Source organism: Antechinus flavipes, chromosome 4 (genome assembly GCF_016432865.1).
Source record: "Antechinus flavipes isolate AdamAnt ecotype Samford, QLD, Australia chromosome 4, AdamAnt_v2, whole genome shotgun sequence".
In the NCBI taxonomy this organism is placed as follows: domain Eukaryota; kingdom Metazoa; phylum Chordata; class Mammalia; order Dasyuromorphia; family Dasyuridae; genus Antechinus; species Antechinus flavipes.
Window position 1 is genome coordinate 214666695 of NC_067401.1, and position 20701 is coordinate 214687395.

Genomic DNA, 20701 nt, shown 5'->3' on the forward strand with positions numbered 1-20701 from the left:
GAAGAGTATTTTATAATTGTGTTTATATAATTTCTGGGTTTGTCCTAGAAAGTAGACTCTCCAATTTGGAAGTATGCTAAAAAATTATCAAATTATGCATATGCTTTGATACAGCAATGTTGCTTCTGGGCTTTTATCCCAAAGAGTTCTTAAAGGAGGGGAAGAGACCCACATGTGATGACCATGTATTTAAAATCAGCCGGTGTCAGGAATTCAGGTTAAGGGGAAAATCTTCAATCTTTATTGAAGTGAAGAGGTGAAAAAGGATTGCGATAGCAATATGGACAAGAAGGATTGCGATAGCAATATGGGCAGCTGCAACAGGAAACCATCTAGCAGAGGGGGATTGGAGATGAAGAGCCGTCGCAATGGCAATGTGAGCAGCTGCGTCAAGATGCCAGCCAGCAGTCTCTCTTTTCGCTTCCCTTCCCACTCGCTTGCCTCCACCCACCAAAAACGTCATTTCCTATACAACACATCAGGACTTCTACAAAGAGTGGGCAGGGGCCATTCTTTCTCCAAGCATATATATTAATAGAGTATGGTCCAATTACTATTTAGCCTCATATACTTGGGACCTCAGTGCATCAACTCAAGCCTCAGCCCATTACACCCACATGTGTGAAAATGTTTGTGGCAGCCTTTTTTGTAGTGTCTAGAAACTGGAAACTGAATGAATACCCATCAATTAGAGAATAATTGAATAAATTATGGTATATGAATGGTATGAATATTATTGTTCTGTAAGAAATGACCACAGATGATTTCAGAAAGGCCTGAAGAGACTTACACAAATTGATGCTAAGTGAAATGAGCAGAATTAGGAGATCATTACACATGTCAATAAGACTATGCAATAATAAATTCTGATGGACATGGCTCTCTTCAACAATGAGATAATTCAAACCAGTTCCAATTGTTCAGTAATGAAGAGAGCCATCTACACTTAGAGAGAGGACTATGGGAATTGAGTGTGGACCACAGAATAGCATTTTCATTCTTTCTATTATTGTTTGCTTGCATTTTTGTTTTCCTTCTCAGGTTATTTTTTCTTTCTAGATCTGATTTTTCTTGTGCAGCAAGATAACTGTATAAATATGTATAAATATATTGGATTTAACATATATTTTAACATATTTAACATGTATTGGACTATCTGCCCTCTAGGGATGGGGGTGGGGGAAAGGAGGGGAGAATTTGGAATAGAAGGTTTTACAAGGGTCAATGTTGAAAAAATTACCCATGCATATATTTTGTAAATAAAAAACTATATTAAAAACAATAATAAAAAAGAAAATAAAAAAGAAAGTAGACTTTGAAGCATTTTGTATTGCCTACAGTTATTTTAAATTGAATTTCTATTTCTATTTTTTGCTACTGAACTTTGTTAATTATATATAGAAATCTGATTATTTTTTTTAAAAGTTTGGTAGAATTCACTTGTGAATCCATCTGGTCCTTGGGAATTTTCTAAATATGTAGTTTATTGATAGTTTGTTCAATTTTATCTCTTCTTTTTCTTTCTTTTTAGGCTATATTTATGTAAATATTTAATTTTCTCTTAACTTATTCAACTAATTGTATTTTTATAAATATTCATTTTGGTTAGATTGTTTGCTATCTTGGTATACCAAGATAAGGTTGAAATGGGTTCATGATTTAGACATAAAAAGTGATATAAGCAAATTAGCAGAGCAAAGGATTGTCTGCCTTTCAAATCTGTGGAGAAGGAAGGAATTTGTGGCCAAAGAAGAACTAGAATGAATAAAATTAATTATATTAAATTGAAAAGTTTTCATGCAAGTGAAACCAATGCAGACAAGATTAGAAGGGAAGCAGTAAACTGAAAAAAAATATATATATCCAAGGGTACTGATAAAGGCTTCATTTCTAAAATATATAGAGAATTGACTCAAATTTATGAGTACAAGCCATTCTCTAATTGACAAATAGTATATCCTTTGATATGAACAGATGATTTTCCAGTGAACAAATTAAAACCATTTCTGGTCATATGAAAAATACTCTAAATCATTGTTGATCATAGAAAGGCAAATTAAAACTCTGAGGTAGCACTACACACCTCTCAGATGGGCTAAGGAATACTGGAGGGAATATAGGAAAGCTGGGACACTAATACAGTGTTGGAGGAGTTGTGAATAATCCAACCATTCTGGGGAAAAATATGGAACTATGCCTAAAGGGCTATCAAACTGTGCATACCCTTTGATCCAGCAGTGTCTCTATTGGGCCTGTTTCCTGAAGAGATCATAAAAAAGGGACAAAGACCCACGTGTGCAAGAATGTTTATAGCAATCCAGTAGTGCCATTATTGGGTCTGTATCCCAAGGAAATCGTAAAGCAGGGAAAAGGACTCACATGTGCAAAAATGTTTGTAGCAGCTCTTTTTGTGGTAACAAAAAATTGGAAAACAAGTGGATGCTCATTAATTGGAGAATGCCTGAACAAGTTGTGTACATGAAGGTAATGGAATATTATTGTTATATGAAAATGATGAACAAGCTAATTATAGAAAGGCCTGAAAAGATGAAATGATGCTTAGTGAAACAAACAGAACCAGGAATGCATTATACAGCAATAATAGCAAGAATATGTGATGATCAATTATGAAAGACTTGGTTCTTCTCAATGGTTCAGGTATCCAAACAATCCCAATAGACTTTGGATAGACAAGAATTAAGGAGACTGAATGTAAATCAACACATGCTATATTCACTTCTTTTTTCTGTTTTTTTTTAATCTCTCCCATGACCTTTTTACTTTGATTTTTCTCTACCAACATGATTCATAAAGCAAGGTATATTAAAAAATAAACTTACTACAATAAAAATTTAAAAAATGTATGTAGTAGCCCTTTTTGTAGTGGCAAGGAACTAGAAATTGAGGGGATGCCTATCAGGTGGAGAATGGCTGAATAAGTTATGATATATGAATATTATGGAATATTATTGTTCCATAAGAAATGATCAGCAGGATGATTTCAGAAAGGTCTAGGGAGATTTACATGAACTGATACTAAGTGAAATGAGTAGAACCAGAAAAACATTGTACACAGAACAATAAGATGATAAGATGATTAATTCTGATGGATGTGGCTTTTTTCCACAGTGAGGTGATTCAGCAAGTTCCAATGGTCTTATGATAGAGAGAGCCATATACACCCAGAGAGGGGATCGTAGGCACTAAATGTGGAGCACCACATAGTATTTTTACTTTTTTAAAAAATTTTTATTTAATAATTACTTTATATTGACACTCGTTTCTGTTCCGATTTTTTTTCCCTCCCTCCCTCCACCCCCTCCCCTAGATGGCAAGCAGTCCTTTATATGTTGGATATGTTGCAGTATATCCTAGATACAATATATGTTTGCAGAACCGAACTGTTCTCTTGTTGCATAGGGAGAATTGGATTCAGAAGGTATAAATAACCCGGGAAGAAAAACAAACATGCAGATAGTTCACATTCGTTTCCCAGTGTTCTTTCTTTGGGTGTAGCTGCTTTTGTCCGTCATTTATCAATTGAAACTCAGGTCTCTTTGTCAAAGAAATCCACTTCCATCAAAATATGTCCTCATACAATATCGTTGTTGAAGTGTTTAATGATCTCCTGGATCTGCTCATTTCACTTAGCATCAGTTCATGTAAGTCTCGCCAGTCCTCTCTGTATTCATCCTGCTGGTCATTTCTTACAGAACAATAATATTCCATAACATTCATATACCACAATTTACCCAGCCATTCTCCAATTGATGGGCATCCATTCATTTTCCAGTTTCTAGCCACTACAAACATGGCTGCTACAAACATTTTGGCACATACAGGTCCCTTTCCCTTCTTTAGTATTTCTTTGGGATATAAGCCCAATAGAAACACTGCTGGATCAAAGGGTATGCACAATTTGATAATTTTTTGGGCATAATTCCAGATTGCTCTCCAGAATGGTTGGATTCGTTCACAACTCCACCAACAATGCATTAGTGTCCCAGGTTTCCCGCATCCCCTCCAACATTCATCATTATTTTTTCCTGTCATCTTAGCCAATCTGACAGGTGTGTAGTGGTATCTCAGAGTTGTCTTAATTTGCATTTCTCTGATCAATAATGATTTGGAACACTCTTTCGCATGGGTGGTAATAGTTTCAATTTCATCCTCTGAAAATTGTCTGTTCATATCCTTTGACCATTTATCAATTGGAGAATGGCTTGATTTCTTATAAATTTGAGTCAGTTCTCTATATATTTTGGAAATGAGGCCTTTATCAGAACCTTTAACTGTGAAGATGTTTTCCCAGTTTGTTGCTTCCCTTCTAATCTTGTTTGCATTAGTTTTATTTGTACAAAGGCTTTTTAATTTAATGTAATCAAAATTTTCTATTTTGTGATCAGTAATGGTCTCTAGTTCATCTTTGGTCACAAATTTCTTTCTCCTCCACAAGTCTGAGAGATAAACTATTCTATGTTCCTCTAATTTATTTATAATCTCGTTCTTTATGCCTAGGTCATGGACCCATTTTGATCTTATCTTGGTATATGGTGTTAAGTGTGGGTCCATACCTAATTTCTGCCATACTAATTTCCAATTATCCCAGCAGTTTTTATCAAATAATGAATTCTTTTCCCAGAAGTTAGGGGCTTTGGTTTGTCAAACACTAGATTGCTATAGTTGACTATTCTGTCTTGTGAACCTAGCCTTTTCCACTGATCCACTAATCTATTTCTTAGCCAATACCAAATGGTTTTGGTGACTGCTGCTTTATAATATAATTTTAGATCAGGTACAGCTAGGCCACCTTCATTTGATTTTTTTTTTTCATTAATTCCCTTGAGATTCTCGACTTTTTATTGTTCCATATGAATTTTGTTGTTATTTTTTCTAGATCATTAAAATATTTTCTTGGAAGTCTGATTGGTATAGCACTAAATAAATAGATTAGTTTAGGGAGTATTGTCATCTTTATTATGTTCGCTCGGCCGATCCAAGAGCACTTAATATTTTTCCAATTATTTAAGTCTGACTTTATTTGTGTGGAGACTTTTTTTATAATTTTGCTCATATAATTCCTAACTTTCCTTTGGTAGATAGATTCCCAAATATTTTATGGTATCAACAGTTATTCTGAATGGAATTTCTCTTTGTATCTCTTGCTGTTGGGTTTTGTTGGTGATGTATAAAAATGCTGAGGATTTATGGGGATTTATTTTGTAGCCAGCTACTTTGCTAAAATTATGAATTATTTCCAATAGCTTTTTAGTAGAATCTCTGGGGTTCTCTAGGTATACCATCATATCATCTGCAAAGAGTGATAGTTTGGTTTCCTCATTGCCTACTCTAATTCCTTTAATATCTTTCTCGACTCTTATTGCCGAGGCTAGTGTTTCTAATATGATATTAAATAATAATGGTGATAGTGGGCAACCTTGCTTCACTCCAGATCTTACTGGGAAAGGTTCCAGTTTTTCCCCATTGCATATGATGCTTACTCATAGTTTTAAATATATGCTCCTGATTATTTTAAGGAAAAGTCCATTTATTCCTATGCTCTCAAGTGTTTTTATTAGGAATGGATGTTGGATTTTATCAAATGCTTTTTCTATTGAGATGATCATATAGTTTTTGTTTGTTTGGTTATTGATATAGTCAATTATGCTAATAGTTTTCCTAATATTGAACCAGCCCTGCATTCCTGGTATAAATCCTACTTGGTCATAGTGTATTATCCTGGGGATGATTTTCTGTAATCTTTTTGCTAATATTTTATTTAAGATTTTAGCATCAATATTCATCAGGGAGATTGGTCTATAATTTTCTTTCTCTGTTTTCAGCTGACCTGGTTTAGGTATCAGTACCATGTCTGTGTCATAAAAGGAGTTTGGTAGGATTCCTTCAATCCCTATTTTTTCAAATAGTTTATATAACATTGGAGTTAATTGTTCTTTAAATGTTTGGTAGAATTCACATGTAAATCCATCTGGTCCTGGGGATTTTTTCTTAGGGAGTTGATTGATAGTTTGTTCTATTTCTTTTTCTGAGGTGGGACTGTTTAGGATATTTACTTCTTCCTCTGTTAGTTTGGGCAAGCTATATTTTTGGAGTTATTTTTCTATTTCTTTTAAGTTGTCGAATTTATTGGCATAAAGTTGGGCAAAGTAACTCCTAATTATTGCTCTAATTTCCTCTTCGTTAGTGGCGAGTTCTCCCTTTTCATTTTTAAGACTAACAATTTGATTTTCCTCTTTCCTTTTTTTAATCAGATTTACTAAGGGTTTGTCTATTTTGTTGGTTTTTTCATAGAACCAACTCTTAGTTTTATTAATCAATTCAATAGTTTTTTTACTTTCAATTTTATTGATCTCTCCTTTTATTTTTAGAATTTCAAGTTTAGTGTTTGACTGGGGGTTTTTAATTTGTTCCTTTTCTAGCATTTTTAGTTGCAAACCCAATTCATTGACCTTCTCTTTCTCTATTTTATACAAATAGGCCTCTAGAGATATGAGATTTCCCCTTATTACCGCTTTGGCTGCATCCCATACATTTTGGTATGATGTCTCATTATTATCGTTTTCTTGGGTGAAGTTATTAATTATGTCTATGATTTGCTGTTTCACCCAATCATTCTTTAGTATGAGATTATTTAGTTTCCAATTATTTTTTGGTCTACTTCCCCCTGGTTTTTTGTTGAATGTAATTTTCATTGCATCGTGGTCTGAAAGGATGCATTTACTATTTCTGCCTTACTGCATTTGAGTTTGAGGTTTTTATGTCCTAATATATGGTCAATTTTTGTATAGGTTCCATGAACTGCTGAAAAGAAAGTGTATTCCTTTCTGCCTCCATTACATTTTCTCCAGAGATCTATCATATCTAACTTTTCTAATATTCTATTTACCTCTTTGACTTTTTTCTTATTTATTTTGTGGTTTGATTTATCTAATTCTGAGAGTGCAAGGTTAAGATCTCCCACTATTATAGTTTTACTGTCTATTTCTTCTTGCAGCTCTCTTAATTTCTCTTTTAAGAATTTAGATGCTACCCCACTTGGTGCATATATGTTTAATATAGATAGTGCTTCATTATCCATGCTACCCTTTAGCAAGATATAGTGCCCTTCCTTATCTCTTTTAATTAGATCCATTTTTGCTTTAGCTTGATCTGAGATCAGGATGGCTACCCCTTCTTTTTTGGCTTCACCTGAAGCATAGTAGATTTTGCTCCAACCTTTTACCTTTAACCTGCATGTATCTCCCCGCTTCAGGTGTGTTTCCTGTAAACAACATATTGTAGGATTCTGGCTTTTAATCCATTCTGCTAATCGCTTCCTCTTTATGGGGGAGTTTACCCCATTCACATTTATGGTTAGAATGACCAATTCTGTATTACTTGCCATCTTGTTAACCCCGGTTTACACTTTTCTCCCTTCTTTCCCCTTTCCCCCCTTCCCAGTATTAAGCTTGTGAGCACCACTTGCTTCTCACAGCTCTCCCTTTTTAGTATCCCTACCCCCACCTTAGAGTTCCTCCTCCTATCTTACCCCTTTCCCTCCCAGTTTCCGTATTCCCTTCTGCTTAGCTTATTCCTTCCTTTTTCACTTTTCCCTTCTCACTTTTCAATGAGGTGGGAGAAGTTTCACCATAGATTGAATATGTCTTAAGATTTTTCACTTAAAGCCAATTCTGAAGGCAGTAAGATACCCACTATATTCATCCCCCTCCATTCTTTCTCTCAGATATAATAGGTTTCCTATGCCTCTTCATGAGATGTACTACCCCCACTTTATCCTTTTTCTGGTACAATGTCCTTTCCACATCAATTTCTAGAACAAGGTATACATGTATTCTTTATACATCTATATAGTCAAAATATAGTTCCCAAGATTAATCTTTACCTTTTTAGATTTCTCTTGAGTTCTATATTTGTAGATCAAACTTTTTGTTAAGTTCTGGCTTTTTCATCAGAAATAGATGAAATTCGCTTACTTCGTTGAATGTCCATCTTCTTCCCTGGAAAAAGATGCTCATTCTCGCTGGGTAAGTTATTTTTGGTTGCATACCAAGTTCCTTAGCCTTTCAGAATATCATATTCCAGGCCCTTCGATCTTTTAATGTGGATGCTGCCAGATCCTGGGTGATCCTTATTGTGGCTCCTTGATACTTCAATTGGGTTTTTCTAGCCGCTTGCAATATTTTTTCCTTTGTCTGAAGGTTCTGGCATTTGGCCACTATATTCCTTGGTGTTTTGATTTTAGGATCCCTTTCAGTGGGTGATCGATGAATCCTTTCAATCTTTATTTTTTCCTCTGTTCCTATGACTTCTGGGCAGTTCTCTTTGATAATTTCCTGGAAAATAGTGTCCAGGCTCTTTTTTTTAATCATGTTTTTCTGGAAGTCCAATGATTCTCAGATTGTCTCTCCTGGATCTGTTTTCCAGGTCTGTTGTCTTCCCCAGAAGGTATTTCACATTCTTTTCCATTGTTTGATTTTTTTGGATTTGCTTGACTGATTCTTCTTGTCTCCTCGAGTCATTCAATTCCACTTGTTCAATTCTGATTTTCAGTGAAGTATTTTCTTCACTCACTTTTTAAAAATCTTTTTCTACTGGTCCCATTGAGTTCTTTTGTTCTGTGGAATTTTTTTCCATTTCGCCAATTTTGTTTTCCAGTTCACCAATCCTATTTTTCAAGGATTTGGTTTCTTTATCCACTCTCTCTTTAACTTTCTCCAGGCTCTTTTGCCAAGCCTCCCTCTCCTTTTCCCAAGCTTCCCTCTCCTTTTTCCCAAGCCTCACTCTGCTTTCCCCATTTTTCTTCTAGCTCCCTTGTGAGAGCCTTTTTAATCACTTCTATGAGGTTCATCTGTGCTGAGGAACAGATGATCTCCTCCTTTGGGGATTCACCTGGGGACTGTCTGTTTTTAGTTTCCTCAGGATTTAGAGTTTGCTCTCTATCTGTATAGAAGCTGTCAAGGGTTAAAGTCCTCTTCAGTGTCTTGCTCATTCTGTCTAATAATCAAAGACAAACTAGCAAAGAAAAACAGAAAAAACTGGAGTCTTTCTTTGGGGGAGGGGCTGGGTATGTTACCGAGCTTCCTCTCCAGACTGCAGGGGGCAGCAGTGAGGCATTAGCAGGATTGTGCTGCGCCTGCGCTCTGAGATCCCAGAGCGTGCTGAGTCACTGTGGGGGGGGAAGGAGGGGAGGCGGCCAGGTCCTGAGAGACTCCAGCTGTTTGGGGTTGTATTTTTCACCCCCGGTGTTTTTAGCTTCTCTGCTGGGCTGCTGACTTGCTGCCGGAGCAAAGTATCTAATCCTGTAGTGAAGCTCTCCCCACAGAGATGGCTGCGATCACTCCCCAACCCCTCTCCAGTCTGCTCCCGTGCTCTCACTGCCGCTGCCCGCCGCCTGCGCCCGATCTAAAACCATCCCAGCCCTCCAGTAAAGACAGACCTTTCTTGGCGAATCTCAAGGATGGCTTCTCTTGGTAACTATTTGTGGTTTTTTTTTTCAATCAAGCATTAATTCAGAGGCTTGTAATGAAATGGATAGTGAGAGAAAGCGCGGAGCTTATGCAGCTGTGAGCCTCCTCTCCGCCATCTTAACCGGAAGTCTCCTATTTTTACTTTTTTGTTGTTGATTACTTGCTTTTTGTTTTTTCTCTCTCTCTTTTTCCTTTTTGATCTTTTGATCTTTCTTGTGTATCATGATAACTGTGAAATATATATAAAAGAATCATCCATGTTTAATTCATATATATGAATTACTTGCTTTGTAAGGCAGGGGGTGAGGGGAAGGGAGAGAGAAAAAATTTGTAACACAAGGTATTGCAAGGGTGAATGTTGAAAAGTATTTATGCATACATTTAGAAGAGTAAAAACTTTAAAAATACAATTGGACAAAATCTTTAAATAATTGCTTTAATTTCATTTTCATTGTTGTTAATTAAGCTTTTCCATTTTATACTGGTAATTTGGTTTTCTTCTTTCTAATTTTAAATCCAATTGACCTTTGGTTTATTTATGTAATCACCATCTTCTCCTCTACCCCTTCCCCAATAAAACCTGTTTCTAGTTTTATTTATTACCTCAATGGTTTTCTTACTTTCAATTTTACTAATATTTTGATTTTGAGGATCTCTAACTTGGTCTTTAATTGTGCCTTTTAAAATTATTCTTCCCCCCTCTATTTTTTAGTTGAATTCCCAAATCAATGATTTTCTCTTTCTCTGTTTTAGTGATGTCAATGCTTAGAGACATCAATTTTCTCTTTGTATTCATTGGCTATAGCTCATAAAATTTGATATGCTATTTCATTGTATTCCTTAATTGTATCATGAAATTATTGTTTCTATGATTTGTTCTTGGTTCTTTGGCATTATATTATTTAGTTTCCAATAAACTAAATTATTTTTGTCATATCAAATTAAAAAAGATTTTATACAAAAAAAAAAAAAAAAACAAATGCAGAAGGAACTGCAAACTGGGAAAATATTTTTACATTTCTAAACTACATAGAGAATTGACTCAAATTTATGAGAATTCAAGCCATTCTCCAGTTGAGAGATGATCAAAGTATATGAACACACAATTTTCAGATGAAGAAATTAAAACCATTATCAATCATAGAATAATAATAAACTGGGGAAATATTTTTACATTCAAAAATTTTGATAAAGACCCCATTTCTAAACTACATAGAGAATTGATTCAAATTTATGAGAATTCAAGCCATTCTCCAGTTGAGAGATGATCAAAGTATATGAACACACAATTTTCAGATGAAGAAATTAAAACCATTTCTAATCATAGAATAATAATAAACTGGGGAAATATTTTTACATTCAAAAATTTTGATAAAGACCCCATTTCTAAACTACATAGAGAATTGACTCAAATTTATGAGAATTCAAGCCATTCTCCAGTTGAGAGATGATCAAAGTATATGAACACAATATTTTCAGATGAAGAAATTAAAACCATTTCTAGTCATATGAAAAGGTGTTCTAAATTGCTATTGATTAGAGAAATGCAAATTAAGACAATTCTGAGATACCACTACACATATCTCAGATTGTTATTGAATGAAATTTGACCTCAGTCTGATCTGAAAAGTATATGTTTTATATTTTTTTGCTTTTTTTTCTATTTGATTGTGAAGTTTTTAAGCCAAGTTGCCAATTTTTGTATGTGTCATGTACACTGAATAAAAGGCATACTCTTTTGATTTCCCATTTAATTTAATTTTTTTTTATTAGAGCCTTTTAATTTTCAAAACACATGCATGGTTAATTTTTCACCATTAAACATTGCAAAACTTTGTGTTTCAATTTTTCCCTATCTTCTTCCCTCCCCTTCCCCTAAATGTCAAGTAATACAATATTTTCTTTTATTATTTTAATAGCTTTTTATTTATAAGTTATATGCATGGGTAATTTTACAGCATTGACAATTGCCAAATCTTTTGTTCCAATTTTTTCTCTCCTTCCCCCCACCCACTCCCCTAGATGGCAGGATGACCAAAACATGTTAAATATATTAAAGTATAAATTAAATACAAAATAAGTATACATGACCAAACTGTTATTTTGCTGTACAAAAAGAATCGGACTCTGAAATATTGTACAATTAGCCTGTGGAGGAAATAGAAAATGCAGGCAGGCAAAAATAAAGGGACTGGGAATTCAATGTAATGGTTCTTAGTCATCTCCAAGAGTTCTTTTGCTGGGTGTAGCTGGTTCAGTTCATTACTACTCCATTGGAACTGATTTGGTTCATCTCATTGCTGATCGGCCAGGTCCATCAGAATTGATCATCATATAGTATTGTTGTTGAAGTATATAATAATCTCCTGGCCCTGCTCATTTCACTCAGCATCAGTTTGTGTAAGTCTCTCCAGACCTCTCTGAAATCATCCTGCTGATCATTTCTTATGGAACAATAATATTCCATAACATTCACATATCATAACTTATTTAGCCATTCTCCACTTGATGGACATCTACTCAGTTTTCAATTTTTTGCTACTACAAAAAGGGCTGCCACAAACATTTTTGCATATATAGGTACCTTTCTCTCCTTTAAGATCTCTCTGGGATATAAGCCCATTAGAAACCCTGCTGAATCAAAGGGAATGTACATTTTGATAGCCCTTTGAGCATAATTCCAAATTACTCTCCAGAATAGTTGTAGCAGTTCACAACTCCACCAACAATATATTAGTGTCCCAGCTTTCCCATATCCCCTCCAACATTTATCATTATCTTTTCCTGTCATCTTAGCCAATCTGAGATATGTGTAGTGGTATCTCAGAATTGTCTTAATTTGCATTTCTATAATCAATAGCAATTTAGAACACCTTTTCATATGACTAGAAATAGTTTTAATTTCTTCATCTGAAAATTGCGTGTTCATATACTTTGATCATGTCTCAACTGGAGAATGGCTTGGATTCTCATAAATTTGAGTCAATTCTCTATGTAGTTTAGAAATGGGGTCTTTATCAGAATTTTTGAATGTAAAAATATTTCCCCAGTTTAGTGCTTTCCTTCTGCATTTGTTTTTTTGCTTGTTTGTTTGTTTGTTTGTATAAAATCTTTTTTTAATTTAATATAACAAAAAATCTATTTTGTGTTCAATGATGAACTTAAGTTCTTCTTTGGCCACAAATTCCTTCTTTTCCCACAGATCTGAGAGGTAAACTATCCTTTGTTTTTCTAATTTGCTTGTAAGATCACTCTTTATTTCTAAACCATGAACCCTTATCTTTGTATATGGTGTTAGTTGACTAGTTTCTCCATACTAGTTTCTAATTTTCCCAGAATTTTTGGTGAAATAGTGAATTTTTATGCCCAAAACTGGGATCTGTTGGTTTGTTAAATACTAATTATAGCCATCCCATTTAATTTTCTTGAAAGATTTTATCTTATTTTTCTAAAATTTCATTAATCTTAATTTTTTGTTGTTTGTTTATTTTTGATTAGACTTATCTAGTTCTGAGATGGGAAAGTTGAGCTCCCCACTACTATAATTTTACTGTTTATCTGCTATAATTCATTTTTTTTCCTTTAAGAATTGGATGCTATACCATTGGGTACATACATTTCAGAACTAAAAACAGTACTTTTTTTTTTTAGCAAAATGTTGTTTTTCTCACTTATATAATTTATTTCTATATTAGCTTTTGTTTTATAAGAAATCATAATTGCTATTTCTTATTTTTTTAATGTTAGCATAAGCATGATAGACTTTGCTCCAGCTCTTTTCTTTCACTCTGTGTATGCTTCCCTGCTTCTCTTGTGTTTCTTGTAAACAACATATGTAGGATTATGGTTTTTAATCTGTTCTCCTATTTCCTTCTATTTTATGTTCATTCCATTCATTCAAAATTATCATTGTTGACTGTATATTTACCTCCATACTGTTTTTTTTTCTCACCTCTTTATCCCTTCTCTCTTTCTTTTTATCCCTTTACTCTTCAAAAGTGTTTTGTTTTGACTAGTGGGCTCCCCACCTCAATCAATTTTCCCTTCTATTTCTATCTTCTTCTCTTATCTTACACTACTGTTTTGTAGAATAAGACAAATTTCTATAATCAATTAAAGGGGTATTATATACTTTCATGATTTCATGGAAGTGAATGAAACAAAGTTATGTGTTTATTCCCATGCTTTTAAGCCTCATGTTTTCAGCATGTTATTAAACACCTTCAATTAAGATAAACATGGTATCAAAGTTAGCTACCATACTGATAGTAAGTTCTTTTGTTTACAGATAATTATGTGCTTAATGTAGCCTTTGAATGTGAAATGCAACTAAATTTGGATGAATTATCTGTCTCTTGAGCTAATTTTGGCCTAATATTAACACCAAGAAAACACAGGTGTTTTTTTCAGCCAGCACCATACCATCAATATGTGGAATCATCAATTATAGCAAATGGAGAAGTTTGGAATACAGTGGGTAAGTTCATTGACAATGGCTAAATACTTTGCAGAGATATACACATTGATAATGAGGTTGACACAAGTATTACAAAAACTAGCTCAGTGTTTGGGAGACTCCAAAGGAAAATGTGAGAGAAATGAAACAATAGACTAATTATCAAACTGCAGATCTACAGAGCTGTCATGCTGATTTTATTGTTGTATAACTGTGAACAGTTGTATGCCTGGATAGTATACCAGTTTCATGCCAGAAAACTAAATTGCTTCCATTTGAATTATCTTTATAAGATCCTGAAGATCATCTGGCAGGATAAGATACCAACATTGAGGTTTTTCTCAAACTAAACTGTCAGGCACACAATTCAAACTCTAGTGCAGAGAACCCAATCATGATGCGCTGGCTACATTATTCAAATACCAAACATATGCTTGCCAAAAGCCTATTTTATCGAGAACTCACACAGAGTATGCACTCATATGGTAGTCAGAAAAAATAATATAAGGACACTCAAAGTTTCTCAAGAATTTTTGAATAAATGTGACATGGGAGAGACTTGTACAAGACTGCTCAGAATGGCATGACTTCATCAGAGAAGGTGCTGTACTCTATAAACAAAGCAGAATCAAAGTAGCTCAAAAAAAAGTGCACAAATTTAGAGAATACACTCCAAATGTTCACATGGACTATTTTTACCTGATCTTAATAGAGTGTTCTGAGCTCATATTGTACTGATTATACAAACTTATTATAAAGTGACTCTTACATAGTGAGGTTATTTTGGTTCCTTTCAAGAATGAAAGACAACAATCAAAGGTGATATTTCTCTATCTATCATCGGTCTATATATATGTATACATAAACATATGAATATATACATACATGTGTCTACATATGCACATGTACATATATGTATGTGTGTGTGTGTATACACACACATCATCTATGTGTATTTCCAATGAGGAATAAATTTCTAGAATGTTGTTCATCAATATTAGTCTTTTTCACATAATTAGTATTTTAATGAATTGTTGTTTGACCTATTCATTATTTAGATTTAGATACTGATTTTCTATTTGGACTTTTATATCATAAAATGTCTATTATTTGCTCTCAGAATTGATTACTATAGCAATTGCTTTATGATCTATCAAGAATGTGTTTAATTTTTCTTCTTATATTAAATATATATTTGCAATATCTTTATGCACTAATACATGATAATTTCTAAAAATTCCTTATAGTATTGAGAAATGTATTTTTTAAATGCTGAAATTTTTTTCTTATGTCTCTATTCATTTGTTCAATTCTATATAGTCCCTTTAAATTATTCACCAGTCAAATTTCTTCAAATTTGAGACAAGTTCATTATAGTCTTTTATATTATTGTATTGCTCTGTGTTTCTTCTTGTAATTAAATCAATATTTCCTTCATGAATTTACATGCTAAGGGATTTAGAGAATATAAGTTATATAGTGATTTGATATTAGTTTTCTGTTTCTTTTTAGCATAATGTGGTTTCCTTGTTTATTTTTTAATGTTGTGAATTTTTATTTTTGGCTTTCCTCATACTTTGATTGGAAATCCTGCTTTTTTAAATCATCTAATACAAAAGAAATTATTTCCTAGTTACAAAATCTCATACTATATAGATCTTTGCTTTTTAAGACATTTCTTGTAAGCAAGAGATGGTGGTTTCTTTGTCCAGTTTTTCTTTTGAGTTTTTATATTTGTTTTTATTATTTTTCTGTCCTCTTATTAGGTATATATTTTTATTCATTATCCATTTACAATTTCTAATTTACTTTGTGCAATATTTTATATGGAAAGTAAATCACATTGTTATGCTTATTAAAATTGTATGTGTGGAGAGGTGAGCAATCGGAGTGGGCAGTGACAACATGAACTTGCACCAGGTCCTAACCGGGGCCGTGAACCCCGGGGCCCACTGCTTCTCCATAGGAGCATCGGGGACCAGCAGTTCACAGCTTATGCTTCTGGATGTGATGTTTTAATACTTGGAAGTAACTTTGAAAGAGTAAAGAAAATCCCTGGAGTTAAGCATGGGAACACTCAAGTAGGATGTGTTGATTGTTCAATGCAACAAGGCAAAATTGCATCATTATAGGAAATATTATTTGTGTTTTTGAGCCAGTTAACCTACTAAAACAAAACAACACTTCTCATGTGGAATTATATAATCAGTGGCAGAAAAGTGGCCAATTTTTTTTAGGTTCCATAGAACAAAATATAACTTGGGATCCCACAGGTAGTCATCTTTTAATTGGTTCTAGCTGTTTGCAATTTTGGTCAAATAATAACTCAGAAAAGCAGTGTGAAGGTGAAAATTCTGAAAAAATAGATCTCAAATTTTGGGGACTGGCGATGTATCTGGCACTGCAGAACTGCTTTTCAAGTTCACGTTCATTTAATGAGGTTTTCACCTGTTGGAGAATTTTTTGCTACTGCAGGAAAGGATGACTGCCTTTTGAAAGTGTGGTATAATACAGACAGCTGGCAGTCCACAGTTATTTCTCAAGATAAAGGTCCAGAAAAACAAACACAAGGAGGAGAAGTTGACTTTTCATTTGTTTACCTGGCACATCTTAGAGCTGTTAATGGATTTTCCTGGCAGAAGACCAGCAAATATATGCCTAGGGCTTCTGTATGTAATGTATTGTCGATTTGCTGCAAAGATAATGTGTGCCACTTATGGGTAGAGACTTTTTTTTTACCAAATGATAGTCTCTTATATGAAGGAAACTACAATCATTGGACTGATTCAGTTAATTTAACAAATAACTTCAAGAGGAATGCTTCCAGTAAGAAAAGAGTTCAAAATGCTTTGGAAGTAAGCCTGAGGCATTTTTGTAGAGGATGAAGAAGATCACTTGCACTTGTAGCACATACTGGCTACCTACCATGTCAGCAGAATCCTTGTCAGATCCATAGGAATACTCTTCTGCAAGCCAATGCTCTTTGTCACTTTCATATTGCAGCCAACATCAATCCAGCCACAGACATTCCATTAGTTCCTTCTATTACATCTCTCAGCCTTGGTGAAAATGAAGAAAAGAGTAGGCCTTTTGTTGTACACTGGTTTAACAATAAAGAATTGCATTTTACTTTATCAATGGAAGTCTTTTTACAGTAGCTTCGAAAGAGTTTTGAACAGCTACCTTCAGAAGCTAGTATGGAAGAATCTAATCAAGTTAATGAAAAATCTGATGAAGAAACAGATGATGCTGTTGATGATCCGAAAGCAATTCCTGAAGAGAGTTGAGCAGTGAAAAAAATTATATTCAATTCAGGCTGTGTATCCTTGCATCTGCTATTATTGATCATCATATTGAAGTGCTTCTGTCTGAATGGAGTAAGAATGCTTACATGCTTTTCAGTATTCATCCAGTGGATGGTTCTTTGCTGATATGGCATGTGGATTGGCTGGATAATATCAGCCTGGTATGTTTTGCCAGATGCAGGTGTCATTTGTTTCCAGAATTCCAGTAGCTTTTCCTATGGGTGATGCAAATTCTCTCTGCAGAAGCATAGTTATGTATGTTTGTACCAAGAATGTTGACTTGGCTATTCAGCAAGCAAACAAAAATCCTCTGGTCTCACATGTTCTATATCAATGCTCATCTCTTCTGGTCACAGTCAATCAACTAATAGTTTAAAATTAAGTATCTTCACTCCTAATGTCATGATGATTTCAAAGCATACAGATGAATCTTTGAATCAATGATTAGTCAGCTTTGCAGAAGAATCTGCTTTTTCTATAGTGCTCAGTATTTCCCATAAATCTAGATATTATGGTCATTGCTTTCATCTTGATGATTTAGCTTGCCATTCAGTATTACCATTGCTACTAATAACATCCCATCATAATGCATTGAGAATACCAGACATTGACAATCTGAAACAGCCTTATAATGCTTTAAACTCTGAGGAAATTTCATTAGGAAAGCCTGGTAGAAGTACTGTAGATGTAACGTTCCAGGATACAAATGCAGTTTATAGTGAACTTATTCTTTGGAGGGGCCATTGGGCCATTGTCTTTATCTGCAGGTGTTTCAGAACTTGCAAGGATTAATTCTCTTTAAGTTTCAGCCTTTTCCAATGTGGCATGACCACCTACCCTCATACCTAGTTATTGTCTAGGTAAGCATCATGTTTTCTTTTTTATTCAAGATAAGAATTTAAACACTATCTTTTATTGCTAAATTTAAAATGTTCATCAATCTTTTTAGGTGCTTATTGCAACTCTCCTAGTACTAGCTTTGTGGCAAGTGATGGGCAATATTTGAGATTGTATGAAGCTGTCACTGATGCCAAAAAACTTTTATATGAACTATCCAACCCTGAAATTTCTGTAGGTGAAAGGTTTCTCTATAAATCCTATAAAACCTGTGTTACTTTTAATCTGAAATTATTAATCCCACAAAATAAAGCATTGATTAAATTTTTGATTTCTATGTAACTAATGCCTGGAGCATAAGAGAAACTTAATATACTTTTTTGTTTGATTAAAACAAAAGGAATGTTTATATGTAAGTTATATAAACCTGTTTGAATTTTTAATCTCAAATAATATATATAGTATAAATTATTAGATAGAATATGCTTATTTTCAGGATTTGGTTTTGGTGTTTTGTTTTGTTTTGATCCAGTTGTTATTCTATTCAACCCAGAAATTTCTTTGTATTTATTTAATATATATACTGTATTAACTTATCAAGGAACATGTATCTTGTAATGCCTGACACATATATGTGCTTAATAAATATTTAATTCATTAAAAAAAATTGTATGTGTAGAAAAAAGAGTAAGCAGGCATTAATTACAGTGGAGAGATGATCTAGCAATTAAGCACATGAATTTTGTCATATGACCTCAGTTGCTTTTATTTTTTTTTATTTTTGGAAAACATTTTTACTTTTTCATTTTTAAGTATGCTGTATTTGGTGAGGAAGTCATATGTGTGTAGATTTCTATAATGTGTTTGTGTATATATGTATTACTTTTATCTACATGCTTTTAGAGACATATCTGGCATAGTGAAAAGAGTATAGGATTTAGATTCCAAAAAACATGGGATCATGTCCCAATTTTGATATTTACTAACCATGTGATAGTGTAGTTTTTGAGTTTCTATAAGGAAGAAATATTAATACCCCCATTACCTATCTCAAAAGATTATTATACTAAACTTTTAAAACATTACAACTAAATAAAAAATATGCATTCTGTAATTATTGAAATCAAAACAGGTCAATGTATGAAAAATAATTATATATCCAGCTTGAAACAAATTATAGCTAGGTATAAGTGTAAGTGATAATTGATAAACTAAAGACTACACTATTAGTCTAGGGACATAGCACATAGTACTTTACTCATAAAATCAACGTACTGAGAAATAAAAGGGCTATTAATGCTCAGTCTCTAATTTTCCAGATGAAGAAATCATGAAATATTAAACAATTTGCCCAAGTCCAAACATATTGTGAATTAATGCTGAAGATGTTTTCTTAGTAATTCATCATTCTCATTTCTTCATTAGTTGGAGATAATCATCCAGATAGGGAATCTCTTTGGGTATCTGCTAGTACAGTTGTATCCAACAGTTGAATAATCAAAACATTCCAGTGGCAAATCACTGTTTGTCATGATCCCAGTCAAGAAATTCCCACTATAATTTTCTAAAAAAAAATGTAGATAAGAGTGGGCATGAGCGAAATTGTTAGCAATTATCTTGTGTTGATCAAAATAGTTAGCCAGTATTTTATATATGTCAAGTAGTTAGGAAGTATAGTTGTGTTGTGGTTACTACAAAATATCCAAGGAAAACATGTATCTAATAGTATTAAAATAAGATTTATAATTTCACATACAATTCTAAATCTTTGATCTAAGAGTGATTTTTGTATCCAAAATGAAGTTCATAGGATTTGTAATTGCTAGTTTCCCCAGTATCCTCATTCATGGCTTATATTTTTGGTCTATTTTGGCCTAAGATTTCACTGGAATAAGGAATTTGCAGTTATTAAACTACCCAGACCAATTCATAACAATAATTGCAATGCAGATAAAAGTATTGAACTTACAATCAGGAAATTCAAAGTGAGTGTTTTCTCAGACTGTGTGAAGCTTTTAATTCCTGTAGCCTTTTTAAGCCTATCTTTCTCTCTTCTACTAATTGATGGCTTGGAATCAATGACTTCTAAAGTTTCTTCCACTCTATGATCTTATGAATACAGTCTTAGAGAATTCCCTAAGACACTGAAAGTTTAAGTTACTTTCTAACACAATAAAGTCACTATGTCCTAAATTTGACACTTGAGCCCAAGTCTTCTTGAATGAGAAAACGGCTGTCTATGTACTCCACTCTATCTTTCTTCATGGCTAATTAGAGATAAAAGGAATCTCAGCAGCTTGGAATTTGGATAATTTTGGTTGTAAAGTTGTTTGTTAGGTAAGTATATTGTTATTGTAAAAATACTGCAACGGACCAAACTTTTCTAAATATTGTTCTTTATGAGAGGCCAAGATTTATGATTATGTAATCAGAAGAAAACATATCAAAAAGAATCATAGACAATGATAAAAGTGTAAAGGATTTTAGATTTGGAGTCAAAGTCTGTGCTTTCAGATTTCGAATTTTCAATTTATTAAAGGTGTTACATTGAGGAATAATTTAACATTGCATAGAATCTGTTTCTTCATATTAAAAAGAAGTGAGGGCATGGATTA